Source organism: Zonotrichia leucophrys, chromosome 1A (assembly GCF_028769735.1).
Source record: "Zonotrichia leucophrys gambelii isolate GWCS_2022_RI chromosome 1A, RI_Zleu_2.0, whole genome shotgun sequence".
Taxonomy (NCBI): Eukaryota; Metazoa; Chordata; class Aves; order Passeriformes; family Passerellidae; genus Zonotrichia; species Zonotrichia leucophrys.
This window is the reverse complement of record NC_088170.1, coordinates 70,135,623-70,161,008: the sequence shown is the minus strand read 5'-3', so window position 1 is coordinate 70,161,008 and position 25,386 is coordinate 70,135,623. Positions and strand designations below refer to the sequence as shown.

The 25,386-nt window shown below is 50.3% G+C and overlaps 1 protein-coding gene across 3 annotated transcripts in view; it reads left to right on the top strand.

The window, feature by feature from the left end:
• The first annotated feature begins 980 nt into the window (after window positions 1-980).
• Window positions 981-25,386, top strand: part of PLXNA4 (plexin A4) — a 505,817-nt gene continuing 481,411 nt past the window's right edge. Inside the window, exon 1 of one of the 3 annotated variants that reach the window (XM_064703091.1) lies at window positions 981-997. The gene's annotated coding sequence lies outside the window, so the exon portion shown is untranslated. Of the gene's footprint in view, window positions 998-2,203; window positions 2,542-25,386 lie in introns of those variants that run through there. The other 2 variants (XM_064703092.1, XM_064703090.1) reach the window with 2 other exon arrangements.

The window sequence follows — 25,386 nt, the reverse complement described above, 5'->3', positions numbered from 1 at the left end:
AAACACGAGAATGAATTTCCTTGAGATTTTCATATGTTTTTATTAAATGGAGCTGTGAGCCAGGCTGGACACTCAATAATGCTGTAGCACTCAGAGCAGCAGTGATCTTTAGAGGTTACTAACCTGCCATTGTATCTCTCAGATTCCTGTCTGGCTCCTCCGTTGTCATTTCGCTGCGTTATTACTCTTCAGGCTTCGCATCGCATTCATTTCTCTGAATGAAAACAAATGACTCCTTGCGAGAGGTAGGAGATAAAGAATAATAAATACATTTTATGCACCACCTCAAAAAAAAGAAAAAAAAAAGGGCTGTGAATCCCCCATCCATCCATCCATCCATCAGGAAATGTAAACGGGAGCTCAGGCAAAACACACACACACACACACAGGCGCGCGCCGGGGAGATAAAACTTGTTTTAAGGAAAACATGATATTGTTTCTAAATAAATATCTTGGAGGATGCAAATAGACAGCCCCCGGCCCCCGTGCTTTGTGGCATAAATTTAAGATAATTAAAAATACTAAGCTGGGATTAAGGCTGATTTTCTGTCAATGGCTGTGGGGAGGAGGGGGAGTCCTGCTGTGCTTGGTGCTGCACAACCCCTGGAGAGGAGATTCCTGCCTCTGATCTCGGCTGCTGGCACCCCTTCCCCAGCACCCCCCTGCATCCCTGCCGGATGTCTGTGCTTTCTGCTGGGCAAGGGGAAGCTGCAGGGCCACTTGCAGAGTTTTCTCCTTGGCGTGAGCGCGGCCAGCCCCCCTGGAAGCAGAGGAGATCTCCCCCAGCTGCTTCTCTCCTCTTTTCAGACCTTTGTGAGGCGCCCATCCTCGGGGAATCGGGGCTCGCTGGGGAGCAGCCCTGTTGCTATCACCACCCTGAGAGCATCCCTGCCCTTCCCACACCTGCTGCCGGCTCTGGCATCACCTGCGGGGAGGAGCGCGGCTCTCACACACGGAATGAACTTTTGGGGTGGGCGCTGGGGGACACCAAACTCAGGTAGGAAGCACCAACAGCTTCTAAAAAGTCCCTTTATTCCTGCGGCTGCCGGGAGTGGAAGGCAGCCCGGGCCAGGGGAGCAGCTCGCAGCCGCTCTCCGGGATTATTGCTCACCCCAGCTGGGGGATTGATCTTCCTCAATCCTCCCCACGCCCCGCTCCCCTCCTCGCTGCCTCCGAGCCGGGGGAGAGCCCCAGAGAGGGAAGGGAAGGCACGGAAAAGGGAAAGGAGATGCCAAGCAAAGCCGGGAAAGGTTTTTTTTTGAGGAGCAGATGGGGGCAGACAGCGAGATGCGCTTGATTCCGTGAGTGCGTTTTGGGTTTTATTCCTTTTTTTTAAATTTTTTTTCCTGTTTTTCGGGGAGGGCAGAGACGTTTCCCAATTAGCCCAATCAGGCTGGAGCTCCTAGGTGTCAGTAGTGAGTAGGAGCGAGGGAAGGCACCGCAGGAGGAGGAATCCAGCAGCCGGAGTTGCAGCCGGGGGAGAGCGGCGCCGGCAGCCCCGGGAGGCGGCCCCGCTCCCCGCCCGTCCCCAGCCCCTTCCCCAGCCCCTGCAAACTTTAGGACGACGAAAAGCGCCTTGGGGGACCCCCGTCCAGAGGCAACCTGCGCTCCTCCGCCTTCTCCCCTCTCCCGGAGGTGGGTGGGCTGGAGAAAGGAGGAGCGAGCGGCCACTCTCTCTGCAAAGCTAAAAAAAAAATAGGAAAGAAAGAGAAAAAGGATAGAAAGGGATTTTTATTATCGCTTCATTTTTCTATTTATTATTTTTATTATCCCTCCCCCGTGCATTAGGCTGCGGTTGCCACAGCACTTCTACACCTCTCTCCAGCTATTCTTTTTTTTAATATATATATTTTTTTTTTTCGGAAAGGGGTGTGTGCCTGTGTTTGCAAAAGAGCCTGGGTGTCCAAGCCGGCTCCGCAGCCACCATTGGAGAGAGAGGAGGGCTGGGGAGGAAGGAAGGGCTGGCTGGCGAGACAGCCGCAGTGCGAGCCCTCCCCGGCGGGCGGGCGGGCGGCAGAGAGGCCGCGGAGCCGGGCATGGCCCCGTAGCGCATCCCCTGCCCGCATCCCGCAGCCTCTGCCCGCATCCCGCAGCCCCTGCCCGGCTCCCCCCGCTGCCGGCTGGGTTAGAGGCGGAGGGGGGGAAGGGCTGGGGGAAGGAGGGGAGGGGTGATTTGGGGGGGGAGTGAAAACTGGAGCTGCGTTCTGGAGCTGCGTTTCCCCCCCTCCGTTCTCCCCCCCTCCTCCTCCGGCTCTGGGCGAGCCAGACACGGTTTGCCCAGTGCAGAGAGAGGGGCTCCGTGTTCCGCCTCCGTGGAGTATTTGGGATTGGAGAGAGACACACACGCACACACGCGCGCACACACACACACACACACACACACGCACACAGAGACCATCTGCAGTGTCAATGCGGCGCCTGCTCTGAAGACTGAAGTGGGGGGAAAGGAGAGGAAAGAAATATAATATATATATATATATATCTATTATATATATATATACACACCAAAACCCACCCAAAGCAAGCCAGGAGCATTCCCAGGTAAGGAGCCCCCGCCCCGCCCGGGCTGCGGGAGGATGCCCCGGTGGATGCCCCGGAGGATGCCCCGGCAGGGCTGGCGGGGCTGCAGCGGTACCTGCCCTGCACACCTGGCGGCAGCCAAGGGAGGGGGTCTGGGAGGCGCCCCCATCTCTGCTGGCCACCCCCGGGTCCCGGGAAGGGGGTCTGGGATGGAGGGATGGAGGGCAGAGACCCCCGAGGGCAGCGGGCTGAGCCGGGGGTTCGGGCACGGCCCCTCCCGGCCCGCCTTGGGAGGATGCTGGGCGGGGGGCGCGGCGGGGACCCCCCTGCTGCACATCCCCAGCGCGGAGGGGACGCGGTGCCCGCTGTCCCCCGTTCCCCATGGCTTTTCCCCCATGCACAAGGCTCAACTTTTCTCCGCGGAGGTAGCGGCTCAGCCCGCAGCCCGTCCCTCGTCACCCCCGGCATCCCCGGCTGCGGGTTTGCCGCCCCTCGGGGGGTGTTTTCCCCCTGCGATGCTCCGGAGCTCTCCTCGGGCGAGGAGCTGGAGGCATTTCCAAAGTTTTGCTGCTCCCGGTGAGGTTGCAGCTGGACGGGGCTGGAGGCAGAGCCCAGTTCCCGGGGAGGATAACCCAGGGATGGGGACAGGGGACAGGGGCCATCCCTGGTGGTGAACACCTGAAAGAGAAGGGCAGACCCTCGTGGCTTCCCTTCCTGCAAGGTGCTGGAGAGTTTCCCTGCCCAAATCCCGGCTGCGGAGTCAGCGCTGCCGAAGCTGCCTCCTTTCCCTCGGTGCATGTGTGTGTGCTGCGTATCGATGCTCCGCGTTGATCAGACATATGCCCTTAAATGATGTACACCGGGAGAAGTGATCTAAACACCGAGCCGCGCGTTGTTTCGCTGGAAATCCACGTTGTTTCGCTGGAAATCTAATACTCCGGCAGCAGCCGAGTTGCTCCCAGACAAACAAACCCGCTTGCTCAGCCCCAGCAGGGCTGTTTGGGTTTGTAGCGGCTGCATGTGGCTGCTCCATCCTGAAATCCTCCTCCCGGGGCTCCATCTGCTCGCTGTGCCGGGGAAGGGATGGATGAAGGGATGGATGAAGGGATGCGGGGGTAGGAGCCCCGAGCAGGGCTCGCCCTGATGGGAAGGAGCCTCTGGATCGCGTTGTGGCTCCGCACCTCTCCCGCAAAACTTCCCCACCCCGCTCTGCTTCCCAGCCCTGCTCGCTGCGAACACACCTGACAGCCCACAGCTTCCCTTCGCTGTCGGGAAAAGAGATTTTGGGAAAAGCGAGGGAGGTTTGGTGCTCTCCGGGTTGTGGGGTGAGTGATGCAGAGAGGTTCGGTTCGGAGCGGGACCCCGAGATGCCGGGGGATGCTCTCGATCCGCGGGAACAATGACGGTGCCGGGAGATTTTTACAGCCGATGCAAAGTGCTCGCAGCCTTCTAGGGACTTATCTTGAGCGTGCACAGATATTTCGGAGCGTGGAAAGCGTGCTAACTCATTTTCCTTAGCTGCCCTCTGTTTCAGCCGGGTGTTGTTTGTAGAAACCCGCGAGCGGGGCACGGGGGGCTCGGGCTTGTGTGATTCTAATTTCTGTGATTTTAATTACGGCGTGTGCCTCCCAGCGTGGGATTAGGTGCTTCCTCCCCCCGCCTAAGCCTCTGGCTGGAGGTGCAGGGGATACGAGCAGCGTTTCGCTTGTGTTTTTGTGTTTTTGTTGGGTTTTTTTTTTGCCGGGGGAAGTGCGCGTTTGTTTGTTTGTTTGTGTGTGTGGGATCCTTCGCTAAGCCGGGTTTCAAGCGGTGCAACAGATGTGTGTGTGTGTGTTTCTCGTGTGTAGCCAGGTTTAAACACGCAACCCCAGCACCGGCACGAAAATCTGGGCTTTTCTCCCCTCCTTTGCCCAGACCCACCCTCCGTGGGGTGTCTCCTTTCCGAAAGCATCACTCCAAGGCTTCTTCTCTCCCTGTCCCATCCCGAACGTGCGGCGCCCGGCGGTGTCGACACCACCTAAAATAAATGCCAGCCGCATGATCTAAGTGCTGTTTCTGTCCAAGACGGGTGTTTTAGATGCTCAGTCGCGGTGCTGTAGGGAAGCATTTGCTCGAGGATCGCCGGCACTGCTGTCAAACGCGCTGTGCGCGGCTGGGGAGGGATGCTGCGAGCCCAGAGGGACACGCTGAACTTCTCCGCAGGGAGAGCGAATATTTGAGCATTTTCTCAGCGGATTCACCTGCCAGCAGCGCAGAGAGCAGGGAGGGGGTGGGTGAGGCAAAGCCAAGGGCTGAGCAGAGGCAGGAGAGCGGCTGGGCTGAGCTGCGCTGCCGGGAAGGCAGGAGCCGTCTGTGGCAGCTCCATCCCGGGGGGCTCAGCCTTGCCGGAGCCGCTTTCATATCAATTCCTGCACTTTCGCAGCCTGACGAGGGGGAGGAGAGATGCCGGCGCCCCTTTTGTGTTGCATCTTTTTCCTCTTACCGCGCCGCTTTGTCTCTGCCTCCCGATGCCGAGGGGATGCAGTAAAACCAAGCAGTCAAACCGAGCTCCCGCTCGCTGTGCCGGGGCTGGGTTCGTCTGATGAGCCCGGCAGCATCTTACGATGCTCGGGGTTGTGCTGAGGGTTAAAGCCGTGTGGGAATCAGTTTTGTGTGAGGAAGGAGACCTGAGGAGGATGCTGTGGTGCTCCACGCTGGTCTGACCTAGGGAGGGTGTCAGAGGTGGGGCTGCTGCTGAGTTTTGGAGTTTGCAGTGCCAGAGTTTGGGGCTTGGCACTGCCCACATGTGTTTGGGAGCGGGATGGCGTGGTGTCCTGGGAGTCATTTGGCTGCTCTTGATCTATTTATTATTTATAACCCCTCTAAAGCGGGGTCCCACATAGCTGAGACTCCAAAGTCTCATGTGCTGCCCATGAGGGAGCTGTCCATGTGCTCCCTCCCCAGCCAGGGATGCGTTTTGTGACTGGGGATGTGACTGCTCCCCCCAGCAAAGCCCTCCAACTGCTTCATGCTCTAACACAAAGCATCTGGGGACCCTTTCTGGCTCTCTGGAAGGCTTCAGAGGGCTCTTTCTCACTCCTTCCTTCTGGCTGGAAGGGACAGCAGCTCCAGGCGCCCAAGGCAAGGAGACTTCCCGTCTGTGCAGAGAGTCCAGTGCCTTCCTGCAGGGCATCAGTGATGAGCGTGCTTCCCTGCCCGCCTGTCTTCCTCTGAAAAGTGCTTTATATCCCTCAGCTTTGAGCTCTCAAGGAGCCTGCGACAAAAAAAGGAAAAAAAAATTACGTAGTGCTGCCCACATGTTTTTCACTCAGGCTCTGAGTGGTTTTAAAACAGAGCCATTCACTCAATTCCCGTGGTGTGGATAGGGAAACTGAGGCACAGGGTTTTAGAACAGAACCATTCACTCAATTCCTGTTGTATGGGTAGGGAAACTGAGGCACATGTTTTAAAACATAACCATCTATTCAATTCCTGTGGTGTGAATAGGGAAACTGAGGCACAGGGTTTAAAACAGAACCATCTATTCCATTCCCATGGTGTGAATAGGGAAACTGAGGCAGAGGGTTTAAAACAGAACCACTTACTCAGTTCCTGTGGTGTGGATAGGGAAACTGAGGCACGGGGTTTTAAAACAACCACTCACTCCATTCCCATGGTGTGGATAGGGAAATTGAGGCATGGGAGTTTAAAACATACCCATTCACTCAATTCTCATGCTGTGGATAGGGAAACTGAGGCACGGGGTTTTAAAACATCACCATTCACTCAGTTCCTCTGGTGTAGATAGGGAAACTGAGGCACAGGGTTTAAAACATAACCATCTACTCCATTCCTGTGTTATAAATAGGGAAACTGAGGCATGGGGTTTTAAAACATAATCATTCACTCAATTTCTGAGTAGTTGGGAAACTGAGGCACAGGGTTTTAAAACTTAACCATTCACTCAATTCTTGTGCTGTGAATAGGAAAACTGAGGCACAGGGTTTAAAACATAACCACTCACTCAATTCCCATGGTGTGGATAGGGAAACTGAGGCACAGGGTTTAAAACATCACCATTCACTCAATTTCTGTGGTGTGAATAGGAAAACTGAGGCATGGGGTTTTAAAACATAATCATTCACTCGATTTCTGAGCAATTGGAAACTGAGGCACAGGTTTTTAAAACAGAACCATCCACTCATTTCCTGAGTGATTGGGAAACTGAGGCACAGAGAGGCAAACAACTCAGTCTACATTTATTGATGAGGAATTCTCACTCACCAGCTTGAAATGCAAACTGAGCCCCAGTGGGATTTTGATGAGAGCAGGGAGTGGTGCCTGCCCTCCAGTCTGAGCTTCAACAGCCAAGAGCAGCCCTTGGACACAACAGGACATTTCCAGGATTGAATTTTTTTCCAGTTAAAATGGCAAACAGGTGTTTTAAAGTGAGAAAGAATCATGGAATTACAGAACAGTTTGGGTTGGAAGGGACTTTAAAGATCACCTAGTTCCAATACCTTGCCATGGGCAGAGACAAGCAAATATTTTAGGTTAGAAAACTGGCCTGGGAGCAGCTGTGCTTTCATGGACCTCAGTCCCAGTGCCTTTAAAATTTGCTGCAAAATGTTTTTAATCACCTTTGGGAATGGAGACATCGCTGCAAAAATGACCTGCTGAGTTCCCCACAGGCTGTGTGGTGATTCTCTGTGTCTGGCATTATCCCTTGGGGTTTTTTGACTCATCCCAAAGAATATTCTGGGGTTTTTTTGTTGGTACATGAGCTCTGTGAGTTTGCCTCCTCCTTGAGGGGCTGAGCAGCCACCCAGGTTAGAGGTGCCAACTCTGTGTCCCCTGTGTCATGTGGCTCTGTCCTGAGCCCTTTCCTTGGTACAAAACCCTCTGTGAGCCCCCAGGGATGCTCTGAAGGCCCTGAACAATGGTTTGAAAACCCAGAGTCCACTTTATTTTAGACACCTGTAGCCCTCCAGCTGATGTGAACATTGCCAGGGACATGTTCCCTTCCAAGGGGATTCCTGGAGCCATGGAGGAAACCAACTTTTTCCTGAAATATGATGTTCCCAGCTGTTCCTACCTCAAACACCAATACTTGTAAAAGACACCAAGTTCTCAGAGCCTGAAGACCGGGGGGAGAGCAGTGACTGGGCTCAAACCCCCATCCCTGGCTCTGACCTCACCTGGAATCACTAGAGAGTGAGAGAGATCATTTGCAGGCTCTGTGACTTGCTTTTACACCAGGCTTTGCTGCTGAGAGGGGTTTCCCCCCTTTAAAAAGTGTTTTTTAAATGCTTCATGCAGTGGAACAGGAATCCAGACCCAAAAGTGAAGTGGCTGAGACTCCCAGGCTTCTTTTGCATGGGGATAAATAAATAAAAAGTCCTGCTGAGTGTGGCAGAATTTGCACTTGTGACCCAAAAGGGAGATGTGAGACCTCTGATTCTCCTGCTTCTCATGCCTGATCTCTGAGTTTCCTCCACCTCTGTTATCCCCACACTGATCTGCTGGGGCTTTCCCACCCAGCCATTGGCAATAAATAAATTTATGGGATTTGCTAGGATGAATGTGTGGCTCTGATGCAGATAATACAGGTTAGCTTTCCACTACAGGCATTTGCACGATCTAAACCCACTCATTTCCCCCTCCTCTGCTCTCCTGCAAGGGCCAAAGGGATGAATGTTGATCCTTGAGCCAAATGAATATAAATGTTTGTGAAATGAGGCTCCACAACCTCTGTGTTATTTCTCCTGGAGCTTAAAACACTCCACAAGGGAGGAAAGGTGAGGCTGGTGAAAATGTTTATTCCCAGTGGTGTTTTCCTGGGAAACAGTGAGGTGATGCTGGCCTGGTGACCACCTGGAGATGGTTAATATTTCTATATTTGCTGTTTTTTCTGAATGAGGAGCTCACACTTGCTGCCAGCAGCTCCCTGATGCTCATTCATGCCAAGCCTGGCTGGGGACCGGCTGGGCATTACACTTCTTGGTGACTTTTAGAGTTATAGGGATCAGGAGGATGAATTAGCAGTAAATTACAGCCTGGATGGCTTCATCCTCAGCAGTGACAGGGTTTAAATTAAAAATATCTTGCTGGGATGAAGCACCACTAAGTCAAGCTCTGGTGTTGTGTCAGTCTGGGTGAGAGCTCAGCCCCAGTGGAGCAGGAACATGCAGAGCACTCACATCGATTCCCAGCTGAAATGGGAAATTGCCACTTTGTTTCTCCCATCAAATATTCTTCCTTTCCTCTCCTTTTTGCCTCTTTCCCCAGCTGGAGGGAGGATGGTCAGGCTGGGAAGGTGGGGGAAGCTTTGCGGATTCGCCGCACGCGCGTGTGGCCCTGTTTGACTTGGTTAGAGCATATTTGATTGTGAAAAGGGATTTATTTGTTTTTTGTGACAGGGGATTTGTCTATAATGTAGTGCTGGAAAGAAAACTCATTTAGAGACTAAGGAGGTGTATCCTGTTACAATTGCCTATTGATGGAATAGCAAGTGCTTGGTGTGCTACACAGCTTCATTTTACTTTAGGGAAACTTCTCCTGGGCTGCCAAAGGGAGACTTGGGTTTGATGGAGAGCTGTCCCACGGCCCTCAGGGGCTTCCTTGGCTTCTTGTTTCCCCATCTATCAAATGGGGGAGGTCTCCTAGAAGTCATTGTCCCTTCAGCCACCACCTAATGCTTCCTTTGCTCTAATGATCTTTAAAAATGACTCTTTTTTGTGAAGGGAATAAAACCAGGGGGGTCCTTGTTAGGAACTCACTCAGCAGCTGAGGAATGGCATCATGTCCATGGATAATTGTCACTAATGGGGACTGTCCCACCACCTTCTTCTGCTGGCTGGGGAGAGGCTTTCAGAGGTGCTGAGGAACAGCAGGTTCTGTTCAAGGCAAAGGCTCTGCCAGGGAGAACAGGTGAGCTGGGAATACAACCACACCAATTGTGGAGCCATTCAAAATCCTGGGTTTTTCCTAAATGGACAAACTAGGGGAGAAAAATCCACAGCCAAATTAAGGTGGGCCTTGGAAAAAAGGAGTTTTTGGGCTGTTTTGGAAAACTCCTGCTTTGGAAAAAGGAGTTTTTGGGCAGTTTTGGGGAACTCCTTCTACTTGTCAGGGTTTTGGTGCAAATTTCTTTGTCTTGCTAAAAGCAGAGCAACACGTGGAGTTTTTAAGCTGTTCTCCTGAGTTGTGTAAGTGTTGAGGGGTATTTGCATGGATAATTTTGGGAGTTTCCTCCTTTTGGTGGTGCCTTACCCTTTGCACTCTCCCATTTCCTGCTGGGTGGACAGTGAGTGGGGCTGTCCCCCGTCACAGCCTCCTTTCCCTCCATCCCTCCTTGGATCCCAGGAATGATTTGGAGATTGCAATGACCTCAATACCTGGTGCTTTTGAGACTCCACACCGCAATCACACTTTGGGTCCAGCATGATTTGGGATTGTATGACATCAGTACCTGGTGTTTTTGAGACTCCATACCCCCATCCTCTTGCACCAGAACGTTTGAGGTACAATGACCTCAACAGTTCTTTGAGACTCCTACCCATCCCTCTGGATCCACAGTGACATCAGTATTATATTAAAAATCAGTATATATTAAATACCTGGTATTTTTGAGACTCCACACCCCAATCACCACTTGGATCCCAGCAGTGATTTGGGAGGTTGCAATGACCTCAGTACCCAGTGCTTTTAAGCTTCCTACTCCATCCCTCCTTGGATCCCAGCAGTGATTTGGGAATTGCAATGACCTCAGTACCAGGTGCTTTTGAGAATCCATACCCCATCTCTCTTTAGACCCCAGGAATGATTTGGGGTGTTGTAATGAGCTAAATACCCAGTGCTTTTGAGGCTCCACACTCCAATCCCTGCTTGGATCCTAGGGGTGATTTGGGGATTGCAATGGCCTCAGTTCCTGGTGCTTTTTAGACTTCATACCCCATCCCTCCTTGGATCCCAGCAGTGACATCAGTATTATATTAAATATCAGTATATATTAAATACCTGGTATTTTTGAGATTCCACACCCCAATCACTGCTTGGATCCCAGCAATGATTTGGGGGATTGCAATGACCCCAATACCCGGTGTTTTTGAGACTCCACACCCCAGTCACTGCTTGGATCCCAGAAGTGATCTGGGGGATTGCAATGACATCAGTACCTGGTGCTTTTGAGACTCCATACCCAAATCCCTGCTTGGATCCTAGGAATGATTTGGGGATTGCAATAACATCAGTTCCTGGTGCTTTTCAGACTTCCTACTCCATCCCTTCTTGGATCCCAGAAATGACATTAGTACCTGATATTTTTGAGACTTCATACCCCATCTTTCCTTGGATCCCAGGAATGATTTGGAGGATTGCAATGACCTCAGTATCCAGTGTTTTTGAGGCTTCATACCCCATCCCTTCTTGGATCACAACAGTGATTTGGGGTGTTGTAATGACATCTGGTCTGATGTTTTTGAGACTCCACACCCCAATCGATGCTTGGATCCCAGGAGTGATTTGGGGATTGCAATGACCTCAGTACCTGATATTTTTGAGACTCCATACTCCATCCCTCCTTGGATCCCAGCAGTGATTTTGGGGGTTACAATGACCTCAGTCCCCAGTATTTTTGAGTTTCATACCCCATCCCTCCTTGGATCCCAGAAATGACATCAGTACCTGGTGTTTTTGAGACTCCATACCCAAATCCCTGCTTGGATCCTAGGAATGATTTGGGGATTTCAGTGACATCAGTACTTGGTGTTTTTGAGACTCCACACCCCAATCACTGCTTGGATCCCTGACTGCTCCTCTCCAGCTCATCCCCACAGCTTCCCCAGGGAGGGCAGTGCTCAGGGACAACCTGGAGGGGGGTTTCTTGCTCTAAGTCCATCTGTGCCACCACTGAAGCCCCCTCTGGGAGGGCAGCTGCCTCCTCACCCTGAAGACGGCGGGATGAGCTCCGAGTTCTCTCCTGTGCTGAGCTGCTATGGTGATGAGTTGCTATAGAAACACATATTTAGCATTATTATTTATTATTGAAAGGTGCTTCTTTTCATGCCTTAAAAGCAGGGTTGTGCCCAGCAGACCCCAGTGGTGGCTGTGGGACACTGCCCACCCAGTCCATGTGGGATGGGGGGGTTAAGCTTCCTGGGAATGCAGGTTTATCCACGCTGGAGGCAGGGAACCGTGCTGTGCTAGCCCAGCAGGCTGATCTGGTTAAACAAATCCCCCAGTTTGCTCCTGTCACAGGTCCCTTTCCTCCTCAGATCCCTCCTTTGGAGGGGGATTTGAGTGTTGTAATGAGCTTACTCATCTCCAAACTGGTAAATCTCGTGTCACTACTCGGGGTGCATCAAGTTCTGGGACAATGTCTGCTCATCCAGCACAAATCTGCATTCACGGCTCCTCGTGGGCATTGCCTGGTGAATACCTGCTCTTATCTCTGCCTCTGCTGCTCCTCAGTGTTTGCTGGAGTCTGCAAGTCCCTCCTCTGATGCTCCTGTGCTGGGGTCCTGCTCTGCTGAGCCCTCCTGGACCTGCAAAGGGTCAAGCAGAGCAAGCCCTGCTCAGGCCATGCCTCTGCCTGCCCTCACCACCACTTCCCAGTGCCCATGGGTGGGATGGATCCTGCTTTGGGGGGTCTTAAGGGCCAAGCAGAGCAAGCCCTGCTCAGACCATGGCTCTGCCTGCCCTCACCATCACTCCCCAGTGCCCATGGGTGGGATGGATCCTGCTTTGGCGGGTCTTGCCCCCCAGGAATGTGTGCAGGGGGTAGGAGCAGCAGAAACCCCGTTTATCCAGCACATCCATTGGTTTTGGGGATGCTCAGGAGGTGCAAGAGGGATGCAAAGGGCTCTCCTGCATTCTCAGAGATTCGCAGCTTCCCTTAAAGCTGGCTGTGCTGCAGAGGTGGCTCTTAAGGAAACCTCCCTGCTGCTGTCCTTGACAGCCTGGCAGCCCTGAGGATGCTGCGCAGGGGTGGCTCAGTGGGGACAGGAGGTGCTGGCAGGATGGAGGGGTGTCCAGGGGCACTGGGAGGAGTGGGGCTGCCTTCCCTCTCTGGCTGGGGCTTGGCTTGCAGCAGGGATTAGCTGTGCAGTTCTTTCTTGCTCCCTGGGAATTGCCTAGTGGAAGAAAAAAGAAGAAAAAAAAAAGATAAAGAAAAGGAAAGAGAAAAGCAAAACAACACAGCTTTTCTGGATGCTGAATGCAAAACTGGGAGGTGAAGTTCTGGAGCAGCTGCAGGGGGTGGCTCAGCCCCTCCTCTCACACAGGTGCTGCAGGTGCAGGTGGAGATGGGCTGGGGAGGGATGCAGGAATGGCTGGACCAGTGCAGGATGCTGGGGAGGCAGAGAGAGACCTGGGCTTGGGGGAATCTCTGCTGCTGCTGCTTGCAGGGTGAGTTCCCTGAATGCCTGCAGGTCTCCACCTTTGGCAGCCTTTGAGGAAACAAAAGGAGGTTCTTGAAAGCACCCCCTCAGGCAGGAATAAAACACCTTCCTTTGCACAGCCTTCTCCCTGCTTGAAGTCGTTCCCTTTGGGCTTTGCATTTTCCTTCTTGGAAGCTCTGCTCCCTGCAGGGAAGAGAAAAAAAAAATTCCTGGGGTGAAGGAGCAGGGCTGAGGGGGATGGGGGCTGTTCCTGGAAATGGAGGGAGATAAAGGGGGCCAGTGGAGGGGTCTAGGGGTGAATGGAGACCCCAGGGTCACATCCAGCCTGGCTCTGTTGTAGGGGTGGTTGGGAGCATCCTGAGGGGTGGGAGGTGCTCCTGCACATCCCAACCCCTTCTGGTGATGAAAGGCAGCAGAGTGGGGTTTCTCTGGCTATGGGAAATGAGAGCTTGCTGTGTCCTGGTTGGGTCACCCTTGTCCATATAGGTCTGGAGGGTTTGGGTTTGCTTCTACCACCCTTTTTTTACAATATGAGCTGCACCAACTACTTGGATATGTATTTTGGAGAGGTCATCCAAGTGGTGGAATGGATTTGGGGCTGATTTGGGAGCCCCTGTGGGTCCCACCAGCCCTGAGACCATCCAGTGTCTTGGTCTGCCTCCAAAAGCCCACTGAGGGTGGGGTCATTTTGGCCACCTTTGCATCCTCTGGCTTTCCAAGGTCATTCCCAGAGATCAGGAGCTGCTCACATGGGCCAGGAGGCACCTTGGAGCTGCAAACTCTGCCTGGGTGAGGGATGGAGAAGGGAGGAGAGCCATGGCAGGAGCTGGATACCTAAACCCACACCCCTTAGAGCCACTCAGGAGGGATTTTCCCCCTCTTTTATGAAGGAGTTGCTCCTTTAGCAAGGCAAACACTCGAGGGGATGCCCCAGAATGAAAGCACCGACTTTTAGGACAAATTTCTCTCTGCATAATGTCTCAAAGAAAGCAAAGAGAGGAAACAGCAAGCAGGCCTAATTAGGTAAGTATTCCCCATTAGGAAGGGGAAGGAGCTATCAAGTCGATTTCCATTTCCTCCTTGTTTTACATGCCTGATTGTTCCGCCTCTCCAGGAGGCGGTGTGTGAAGTAGGTCTCTCCTTAGCTTGGAGAAGTAAATAATCAGGACACCAGGAGCTCCTGAAGCTCTTCCCAAAGCTTTCCAAATCTGGGCTGAGCTGAGGATTTTCAGCATCTTCACCAGCTTTCCAGGAGCTCCTCAGCATCCATGAGACCTGGCAGGGACTTGTTTCCCCTTTTCATGCTGAGAACCAAGGTGGGCAGCAGGACTTGCATATTCCTACAGATATTTCTCCCTGCTTGACCTATTCTGTGTGGTAATTCTGGAATTTCCAGGTTGTTTCCCAGTATAAACCTGGGTGTGAGCTTGGAGAAGTAAATAATCAGGACACCAGGAGCTCCTGAAGCTCTTCCCAAAGCTTTCTAATTCTGGGCTGAGCTGAGGATTTTCAGCATCTTCACCAGCTTTCCAGGAGCTCCTCCAGCATCCATGAGACATGGCAGGGACTTGTTTCCCCTTTTCATGCTGAGAACCAAGCTGGGCAGCAGGACTTGCATATTCCTGCAGATATTTCTCCCTGCTTGACCTGTTCTGAGTGGGATTTCTGGAATTTCCAGGTTGCTTCCCAGTATAAACCTGGGTGTGAGCACACACAACACCCAGTTGGAGCATTGGGAAATGAGATTGGGATCAGCACCTAGTCCACCCCTACCTGAGCCCAGCCTATCCCCATGATGTCCCCAGTGTCCCCATGATGTCTCCATGTCCTCCAAAGCTGTTCTGATTGGGATCAACCCCTAAAATCCCACCCAGACCAGCCCTACCTGGGCCCAGCATGTCCCCATGATGTCTCCATGTCCTCCAAAGCTGTTCTGATTGGGATCAACCCCTAAAATCCCACCCAGACCAGCCCTACCTGGGCCCAGCATGTCCCCATGATGTCTGCAGTGTCCCCATGACATCCCCATGTCCTCCAAAGCTGCTCTGATTGGGATCAGCCCCTAAACCCCACTCAGGCCACCCCTACCTCAGCCCAGCGTGTCCCCATGATGTCCCCAGTGTCCCCATGGTGTCCCCACGTCCTCCTGGCCGTGCACCCAAATCTGCTCTCCTGGCTGTGCTCTCTGCTGCCTCTCAGAACAACACATTGCAGCGTGGGCTGCAATTATGGAGCCATCAACGGGTTCTTGTGACACATTTTGGCGAGCCTGGGGATGCTTTGTGTGCACCAGCCTGCGAGGGAAGCTCTCTCCTCCCCCCTTGTGCTGCCTCCCCCTGCTCCAGAGCCTGTAAGTGGTGTTATTAAAGGCTGTCATTGGCACAGTCAATGGCTGACACAAGGCAGCCCTCAGACTTTGACTCATCACACACACACACACACTTTGCAATGCATGAGCCACAAAAAAAGCCCATTTCTCACCAGCATCACCCTTTCCCCAGCTGCTTGGGCCCTTTTTCTGCATTCATTTCAGAGAAGAAGCCTTGATTGTCCTGCAGTGTGAGCAAGGAATGGGAGTTGCATCATGCTGCCTGCACGTTTCCCAGCTCTCTCATTATCTTTTGCTGGAAGTTGTGATGCCTTTTTTTTTTTTTCCCTAAATACAACTCCATATATATAGATATATATGTGTGTGTGTGTGTATGTTTTATACATATACATAAAAATACACATTTATATGCACATTGCTACACACAAATGCAAACTGCACATGCTTTGGAAATGCCAATCTGTTCACCCTGCACTTTTCACAGATCACTGCCAATTTTCTCTCACAGTTCAGGAAAGGTTCTGCAGGTCCAGATTTTTGGAGAAGGAAGAGCAGCCTTGCTGCAATAGCTGGAGTTAGGAGGGATTTAGGCAAAAAAAGAAAAAAAATTACTTTTTCCTGCAGTATCCTTAGATCAGATGCTGGTGGCAGAGAGATGTTTTCCAGCTGGTAGGGAGGAGAGGGAAGAAAGAAAAGAGTTTGAGGTTTTCCTCCACCACAGAATTGGGAATAAATACAGCAAATTTGGGCAAACCTTTGTGTCTGGGAATGTGCTCCAGTTGGACTTGGCTGCCTCAGTGCTTTTCAGAAGGTGCTGGTCCAGGCCCTGCTGGTGACAAAGGAGTCTCTGAGGGGCTTTCAGGGGTAGGGGATGATTGTGAGCATTTCTCCTCCTTCCCAGTGGCTCAGCTGGAGCCTGGCCACGAGCACTCAAGTGGGGCAGCACGAGGTGCCACGAGCCTGGAGGAGATCCCAAGCAGATTGGAGCTCCATGACAATCTGCTTTTCTGCTTTTCAGTCCTTGGCTGTGCATGGACACGTGCAGAGGTCTCCCTGCCTCCTGCTGGGTGGTGCACAGGGTTGTTTGAGCCACATTTCCCTCACTCACAGCCCTGCTGGCCACTCAGGCTGCTGCCCTGCTCTGCTGCCCTGCTCTGCCTCCCCTCCTTCTGGGATTTGTGTGGGAGGACAATTCTGAGGCTGCTCCAGTACTTGTACAAGGGTATGGAGAAGTGACTGTGAGATGCTTGTGATGCCTCAGGGTTTAGCTTTTATATTTTTCACATTCTGTGCTGCTTTAGTGTGTGGGTCTGAGCTCCATATTATGGGATGGTGAGCTGTGTGCACAGAGCAGGGAGACAAAACAATTCCTGCTCCAGCTGGGCACCAAGGACAAATGAGCCAAATCTCAGCCCAGGAGCACAAACACCATGGGCTGAACCTCAGGTGGGTCCAGGTGTGGGGTTTTGCTGTGTCAGATCCCACGTGTGACCCCTGGAGCCCATGGAATGTCCAGGTGGGGCTGGCCCAGGGACAATCCGACCTTTGGGGCCAGGCCTGGCTCTGGTCCCAGCTGGGCCCTGCCCAGAGGGGCTGGGGAGGCCGAGCTGTGCAGGGAGCACGAGGGCACTCTGGGGAGCTCCATGGCCAGCACAGGGACAGCACAGGAGGGAACAGCCTCGGGGGGGACACTGGGGACAATTCCTTCATGGAAAGGGTTCCCAGTGATGGCAGTGGCTGCCCAAGGCAGGGCTGGTATTCCCATTGCTGGAGGGGTTTCAGAGCCCTGTGCATGTGGCACTTGGGGACAGGGGTGATGCCTCAGGTTTGGCTTTTCTATTTTCCACATTCTGTGCTGCTTTAGTGTCTGGGCTTCACATTAAGTGTTGGTGAGCTCTGTGCACAGAGCAGGGAGACAAAACAATTCCTGCTCCAGCTGGGCACCAAGGACAAATGACCCAAATCTCAGCCCAGGAGCACAAACCCTGTGGGCTGCAGAGAGAAAAACAAGCAGGGTGGGACTGCCTGGGCTGAAGCTGGAGTGGGACAATGAACTGCAAGGGGCAAATGGAGCAGAACTGATCCCAGGGAGAGACCCCGGGAGCGCTCGTGCATTTTGGGGCCATTTTGGTTCATCTTGGGTGCAGCCCTGGCTGGGCTCTGGTGCTGCCCAAGGTGCATCCATGGAGGAGATCCTGTGAATAAATCCCTGCTTTATTCTGGAACTCTGCCCAGCCTCTGCTCTAACTCAGACTTCTCAAGGCATCATCTGAAGCCTTTTCACTCAGTGATTTGCCTCTTGGTATCACTTGGTCGTTGTCTTCTCTCCTGCCTTGCCTCTCCCTCCCCTGGAACACAGGCAGCAGAATCAGCTTTATTTTATAAAAAGCAAAAGGGTCTCCAGGTGCAGGGCTGTTCTCACCCGTCTCTCCTGCACTGCTCTCTGCCAGTGGGTGACTTCTCTCACCACCCATCATCATCCTCTCCCAAGGTCTCTCTGTTGCTGGCTCAGGGTGAAGGTTTTACAGCCACTGCCTCTTCTCAAGCACAGGAATAAAATAATCCCTTCCTCAGCTCAAGGAGCAGCTTTTAAACTGGTTCCTGCTGCTGCTGAGGCAGGAGGGGCCCAGCCCAGCCCCTGGCAATGCTGGGGATGGATGGATGGATGGAGGATGTGTGTGTCAGGCTCCCCACGCAGAGGAAGGAATCAAATATCTGCCCTATCTCAAATGCCATGCTGGGCTCCTCTGGGACAGAGTTATTGGTGAGGAGGAAGCTGACCTTCTCCTGTGTTTATGAACTGAATCTCTGGTTCACTTTGGGTTTGATTTCCCCCCTCCTTCCCTCCTGTTACAGAGTGCAGTACTCCATTTCAAAGGAAATAACGTTTTCCTCATTTTCTCCTTTGCTGGGATTTTTTTAAAGTGCTGCTCAAGATGAACAGGATTTTTTGCCCTCAATTTTCCATGCTTTACCTTTGGCTTGTCACCCTGGAAGGGGATGTTGCTTGCCCATGTTTTTGGGGCAGCAGGGATATTCCCCTGTTACAGCTGTTGAGAGTGCACAAATTCTCCTGGAGCTGGGAAAACACAGAATTATTTTAGTAGCCAGACCCCAGCGAGTCTGAGAATTAAAAATTCTCCTCATTTCCCTCAGTGCCACGTGGATCTGTCCTTCTTCCTCTGTCTGACTTATCTCCAGCCTTCCCTGGCACAGCTTTTGCTGCAAATCCTCTCCTGCAAGGGCTGGACTTGAGCATCCTCAGAGCAGCAAGTCCTTTGGAGCCCCATTTCCTTTTCCTTCTGCTTCTACCTGTGGAGAGCAGATTTTAGGAAGCTCAAGAGCTGTGTCTCTCCTGTGCACAGGTCCCTTGGAGATATTTGAAGGCACTTTCCTGAAGTTCACATGTGACTTTTGAAAACCTTGGCCATTCACGTATATATAAATATATAAATATATATATATAAAATATCTGTCCTCTCTTCCCTCCTGTTTTCTTTCTCTGTCAGGAATCCAGCTGTGCAACATGTGGCACTTGTAGGGCTCGGAAGGCAGGAAGATCAAGCAAACACAGAGCTTTCAGCAAGAAGAGATAAATTTCCAGCATAAATTCAAGCCACGTAGGCCCAGTCTGTTTTAGTTTTAAAGCCCTGCTGGTAGTGATGTGTGGGAGCTGCAGATATAAAGCCAGGGAGAGAAGAAGAGTTTATTTGTATTATTTCTGGCACCTTGGTAGAAAGAAAACCCCAGCTCTGAGTTCGTGGGGCTTGGCACAATGTTTGTCTGCATGGTCTGGAGCAGCAAACTGCCTGTTGAGCTCTGCCTTCGTGCCTGGCTGGAAGGCAGAGGGAAAAAAGGAAAAAAGGGAATTATCTGCCCTGGCTGTTGTAACTGGAACAGGAAAGTGCCGGATTTGTGGGGGTGTGTGGGATGCAGATGGCCCCAGAGGAGAAATATCTTGTTATTAATAACCCCTGGAATTGTGATAGCAATTTCCCACCTGTGTGGAAACCCCGCCGCCGTTTTTATCCCAGCACAGGAGCTGGGGGCTCCCTGCTCAGGCAGCTGCTGGGGTTTCCTCTTTACTGTAGAGACAGAGGGCAGGATTTGGGGTGTTGAGCCCTGATCACAAATCGCCCCAGAAGAGAAATATCTTGTTATTAATAACCCCAATAACTGTGACAGCAATTTCCCACCTGTGTGTAAACACTGCGGTTTTCATCCCAGTGCTCTGGTAGAAGCACAGCTGGGAGCTCTGGGCTCCCTGCTCAGGCAGCTGCTGGGGTTTCCTATTTACTGTGGAGACAGAGGGCAGGATTTGGGGTGTTGAGCCCTGATCATAAATTGGCCCCAGAGAAGAAATATCTTGTTAATAATAACCCCCAGAATTGTGATAGCAACTTTCCACCTGTGTGGAAATGCCACGGTTTTTATCCCAGCACTCTGGTAGAAGCACAGCTGGGAGCTCTGGGCTCCCTGCTCAGGCAGCTTCTGGGGTCTCCTATTTACTGTGGAGACAGAGGGCAGGGCAGGATTTGGGGTGTTGAGCCCTGATCATAAATTGGCCCCAGAGAAGAAATATCTTGTTATTAATAACCCCCAGAATTGTGATAGCAACTTCCCACCTGTGTGGAAACGCCGCCGCCGTTTTTATCTCAGCACAGGAGCTGGGGGCTCCCTGCTCAGGCAGCTGCTGGGGTCTCCTATTTGGTGCAGAGACAGAGGACAGGGCAGGATTTGGGGTGTTGAGCCCCTTTCACAAATTGGCTGCAGGGTGTGGTATTTTCTGAGACCCCTGATGAAGGCAGGAATGATGAATCTGACTCCATGTTCTCAGAAGGCTGATTTATTATTTTATGATACTATATTATATTAAAGAATAGTAAACTAAACTATACTAAAGAATACAGAAAGGATACTTACAGAAGGCTAAAAAGATAATGATGAAAAACTTGTGACTCTTTTCAGAGTCCAAGACAGCTTGGCACTGATTGGCCAAAGAGTCAAAACAATCCACAGCAAAATCCAAGGAAACAATCACCTGTTGGATAAGCAGCAAAACACAGGAGAAGCAAATGAGATAATATTGTTTTCCTTTTCCTCTGAGGCTTCTCAACTTCCCAGGAGAAGAATCCTGGGCAAGGGGATTTTTCAGAAGATATGATGGTGACAGCAGGGCTTTGGTGCTGTGCTGCTGGAGTTGTTTGCTGACCCTGAGCTGGCAAAGTCACTCTGGCCTGGGAGCTGCCTCTGTGGGCTGCTGCTTCTTCAGAGCATCACTGAATAGTTTGGGTGGAAAGGGATCTTAAAATTCTACTTCCAGCTGCCCTCAGGGGTGCCTTCCACCAGCCCAGGGTGCTCCATCCAACCTGGCCTTGGACATTCCCAGGGATCCAGGGGCAGCCACAGCTTCTCTGGGTACCTTGTGCCAGGGCCTCACCACCCTCACAGGGAACAATTTCTTCCAAATATCCAATCTAAACCTGCCCTCTTTCAATTTAAAGCTATTCTGCCTTGTCCTGTTTCTTTTTTTCCCCAAAATCCCTATTTTTCCCCCTATTTACTACTATATTTTTTGCTTTACTAAGGTAAAAATATAAATAAGCCCAGAAGTGACCCCTAGATGCAATCCCCAGCTCTAACATTAGTGTGCTAGTCTTCTATGCTTAATTTTAGAAAAAAAAAACTAAGTAGTTTTGGAAGAATTTTTATTTTTACAGGATTTTCTTGGTCACAAAGAGATGCTGTGCTCATGCTTGACTGGAATGTTTAGGACCTTATATGTTTACATTTTTTAATGTTTCATTTGTGGAGTTACAGTAGTATGGTGACAAATTCTATATCTTAAGATATAGCATATCTAAGACAAATCTTACGAATTCAGATAAGAAATCTTGAAACTCTTATGAAATGATATCTATATCTTATCTTTCCCAATTAGATAAAAATTACAACAGCACCCAGCACAAGACACTGCTGTTTTCAGCCTAATGCCAGCACTAACAACCCAGACTTCATCTCCACCCCTCTTCCCTCTGCCTTTTTCCTCCAGCCCAAACTAAAACATTACAGGCTCTAACTCGAGTCAAGGGCAAAATTCAGCCCAGCTGAATTTCCATTTATGTTTCCATTTTTTATGTTTACATTTTTAATGTTTACATTTTTATGTTTCATTTGTGGAGTTACAGTAGTATGGTGACAAATTCTATATCTTAAGATACAGACAGGTGACAAATTCTGTTTTCAGCCTGATGCCAGCACTAACAACCCAGACTTCATTTCCATTCCTCTTTCCCTCTGCCTTTTTCCTCTAATCCAGACTTCATTTCCATCCCTCTCTCCCTCTGCTTTTTTCCTCTAATCCAGACTTCATTTCCATTCCTCTTTCCCTCTGCCTTTTTCCTTCGGTCCAAACTGAAACATTAGAGGCTCTAACTCTAGTCAAGGGCAAAATTCAGCCCATCCTCCTGCCTAAGTGATGCTGGGTCACTCAAACCAGTCCCCACATATGTCCCAGCCACAAAGGGGGCAGGAGAAGGCCCTGTGTCCTCCAGCCCAGGGAGGTGGAGCACAGGTGATGCTCTCCAGGAGCAGGGAGGATGCTCCTACCTCATGTCCCAACAGCTGTGACTGCATCCCCAAGGGTAATGGGCACGGATTTACAGCTTTTCACAGCATTTGAGGCTTGTGTGGCATCCCAAGTGCAGCTCTGGGGCCCTGTGAGGAGAGGGAAGGGAGCAGCAGGTTCTGTTTTGGAGGGAGTGGAGAGGTGGAGGCAGTACCAGGTGAGGATAAGGGGCTGGAGCACACATTGGTACAGTGCTTGTGGATTTTACTGTTTTAGCACCTGGGCATCTGCTTAATAGTGTTTCTGCTTAATAGTGTTTCCTCACCTCTTAAAAGCTGTGTTATCAAGGCCTCCATTTCCTGTGAGCAGGATTTTATGAACAGAGGTGACCTTTGCACGCCCCCCACATTAAAAACACCTCTTGTCTCAGCCACAGGTGCCTTTATCCTGAGCGAGCAGAGATGAACAAAGCAGATGGTGTTTGGATCTGGATTAAATTAGAGTTCTGCATGCAGCTGGCTTAGCAAACAAATAACTTTCTTCTGGGTAGCACAACCCCAGATCTCCCACCTCTCACTGCAAACTAAAGTGTCCTTTGCAGCCTGCCCTGCTCACGTGCCCCTCTCTGCTGCTGGGTTTCTGTCTAACACCTGTCCTAACACAGCCAGTGCTTTGTGGTGATGCATCTGCAATGATGAGGCTGTGCAAACAGCTAGAACAATTGCATCACCCTCCCTGTGGCTGCTCTGGGGTGTGACCGTGTTCACAGGGGTCTGAGGATGAGGGAAGAGACAAGCATCTGACTCCTTGATTCAGAAGGCTTGACTTATTATTTTATGATATGCTAGATATGATATTATAATACATATTTTAATTGTATATAATATATATATCATAATCATATATTGTAATATATATAATATTATTTTATTTTATATATTACATTAAAACTATACTAAAAGATTAGAAGAAAGGATTTCCTCAGAAAGCTAGCTAAGAATAGAATAAGAAGGAATTATAACAAAGGTTACACAGCTGGGCTGTGATTGGTCATTAATTAGAAACAACCAACATGGGCCAATCCCAGATGCACCTGTTGCATTCCACAGCAGCAGATAATCAATGTTTACAATTTGTTCCTGAGGCCTCCAGCTTCTCAGGAGAAAAAAATCCTAAGGAAAGGGTTTTTCATAAAAGATGTCTGCGACACTGGGGTGATTTGTGGGGCTGCTGATAGCACCAGGAACAGTCCATGCAGATGAAGGGTCAGGTCTGTGAAGTGCATCTGCAGCTCCCATCTGTGTCTGAGTGGACCAGAGGAGATATTTATGGGAGAAAAAGTGGAGATTTTGCCTTTTTGCAGCAGCAGCAAGCTGCCCACGTGGAGCAGAAGGTGCTGGCAGTGTCTCCTGTCATTGCTGGTCAGTGTGGGGGAGCACAGGGATGAGCTGCAGGAAGCGTTAGCAGCAGAGCAGCAGGAGCAGACGCCTCCTCCCTTCCTCCCCCCGGCCTCCCAGGCTGGGTGCCAGCAGCTGGGCTCTGCTGTATCATTTCAGGACGTGCTGGATGCATCCCTGCATCCCACAGCTGAGCAGGGTGACCACTGAACTATTTAAAGTGGCTCCAGCGCTGACATTCGGGTGTGTGATGCAAATTCTGCTGATGCTGGGAAAGTGCTGGGGCAGGGAATGGGTTAGGACTGACGGGAATTTATACTGTGAGTGCTTTTGGGTGTGTATCCCTCATACAAACACCAAAGGAGATAAGAAAAAAGAAAATCAGAGGTGAAGGAGCTTCCCCTGGTGCTGCTGCGTGGCTCTGTGTTATAGTAACTTTTTTGAGTTAGGTCTAATAAGCTCTTAGAGGCTTATAACAACACCCTTAGGATAGCTCAGATACCTTTGGAGGCATAAAAATCAGCAAGATAGCTTTTGTTGCAGTGTTAGAAAAAAAAAAGTTTCATAAAAAGCAAAATAACAAACAGAAAAACTGAACTAGGTGCTAAACATTTTTGCTTTTAGTAAAACACTTCACAAAAGCAGTTAGTTTTTGTATTCTTTTCTTTTTCTACTGACTTACTTAAACAAAACTTTTTAGTTTTTGTCTAATTAAATAGAGAAAATCAGAGGTGAAGGAGGTTCCCCTGGTGCTGCATGCCTGGCTCTGTGTTATAGTAACATTTTTGAGTTAGGTCTAATAAGCTCTTAGAAGCTTATAACACACTTAAACAAAACTTTTTAGTTTTTGTCAAATTAACTATCTTTAAATTTAAAGTCCTCTGGGTCCTATAAAGTGTTTTTCATTTAATTAAAAAAAAAAACAACTTCTAAACTTCATTCCTTTTAAAAAGACAAAAAATAATTTCATCATTCTACCAACAAAAACCACACTCCTACAGCTCTGTAAAATAAAAGTTGTTGCTGTGGCACTGAGCTGGGAATTCAACCTGTGGGATGAAGATTTGTCTCTGCTTTGCTGGCTCTGTGTGACCTTGGGCAAGTCACAGAATCACAGACTGGTTTGTGTTGAATAACACAATAATTTCAATTATTATTAATAATAATTACACAATAACTTACATAATTTTGGGCAGGGACACCTTACACTATCCCAGGTTGCTCATCAGGATCAATTCTCCTGTCTTGGTAAGCTCAAGTTTGTCTGATCCATCCTAGGAGCAGTGGAAAAATCAAAACTTTTCTTTGCAATATTTGTGTTATTAGATGCTCAACTTGGACAAATTTACACAGACTTTTAGCCCCAAGAGAAGGAGCATTCTGATTTTTCCTCCCTGCCCCAAAGCCTGCCACCTTTTCAGTGAGGCAGCAGGAAGAATCTAACAGAGGTCAAATATAGAAAATAAAAAGTTAAAGCCAGTAACTTGCAAAAACTTTTCCCCTAATTTAGTTCTCAGCATTGGCCAAGTCATTCTGAATGCAGCTTTCCACAGAGCTGGTAGCCTGAGGCAGACACTGAGCTCAGGAAATTGTCCCCTGAGTGGTTCAGGTCTGTCAAAGTAATGAGGACCTTAAAAGTGAGCCTTGGCACAGAACATGTCAGACAAGCTGAGCTGTAGGTGTTGCTGCTAATGCTCACTGGAATTATGCATGCACACAGCGCCCTGCACGGCGATTGCTGCATTTTGGTGCAAAAAATAAATGTGTCTGCACAGGATGGAGTTGTGTATGTCCCTGCAAACACTGAATTTGTGTGTTTGTGTGTACAGCAGCTCCTTTCTAATCTGCCTGTTAACAACCAGAGCATGTGATGATCTCCTCACCCACATGGGCTCTGTTCTGTCTCCTGCCTGCCTCTGATCCTGGCCACGGGTGTCCTGTCCAGCTCAGCAGCAGCTCAGGACGCTCAGGCATGATTTGGGATTATTTATCCTGCAGCAACAGCCGGGCTGGCCTCTAAGAATAACTTTCCTTTGGCCTTTGGATGTGTTGGCAGTAGCTGGGCTTGTCACAAAGTCACTGGGAGAGAAAATTAACAGCAAATTAATAATGCTTTATCCATGCTTTTATTTCTGCCAGGAGGAATTGAGTTTTGATGCTGATTCTCTGCTTTTGGGTCCTCCTGTACCACCT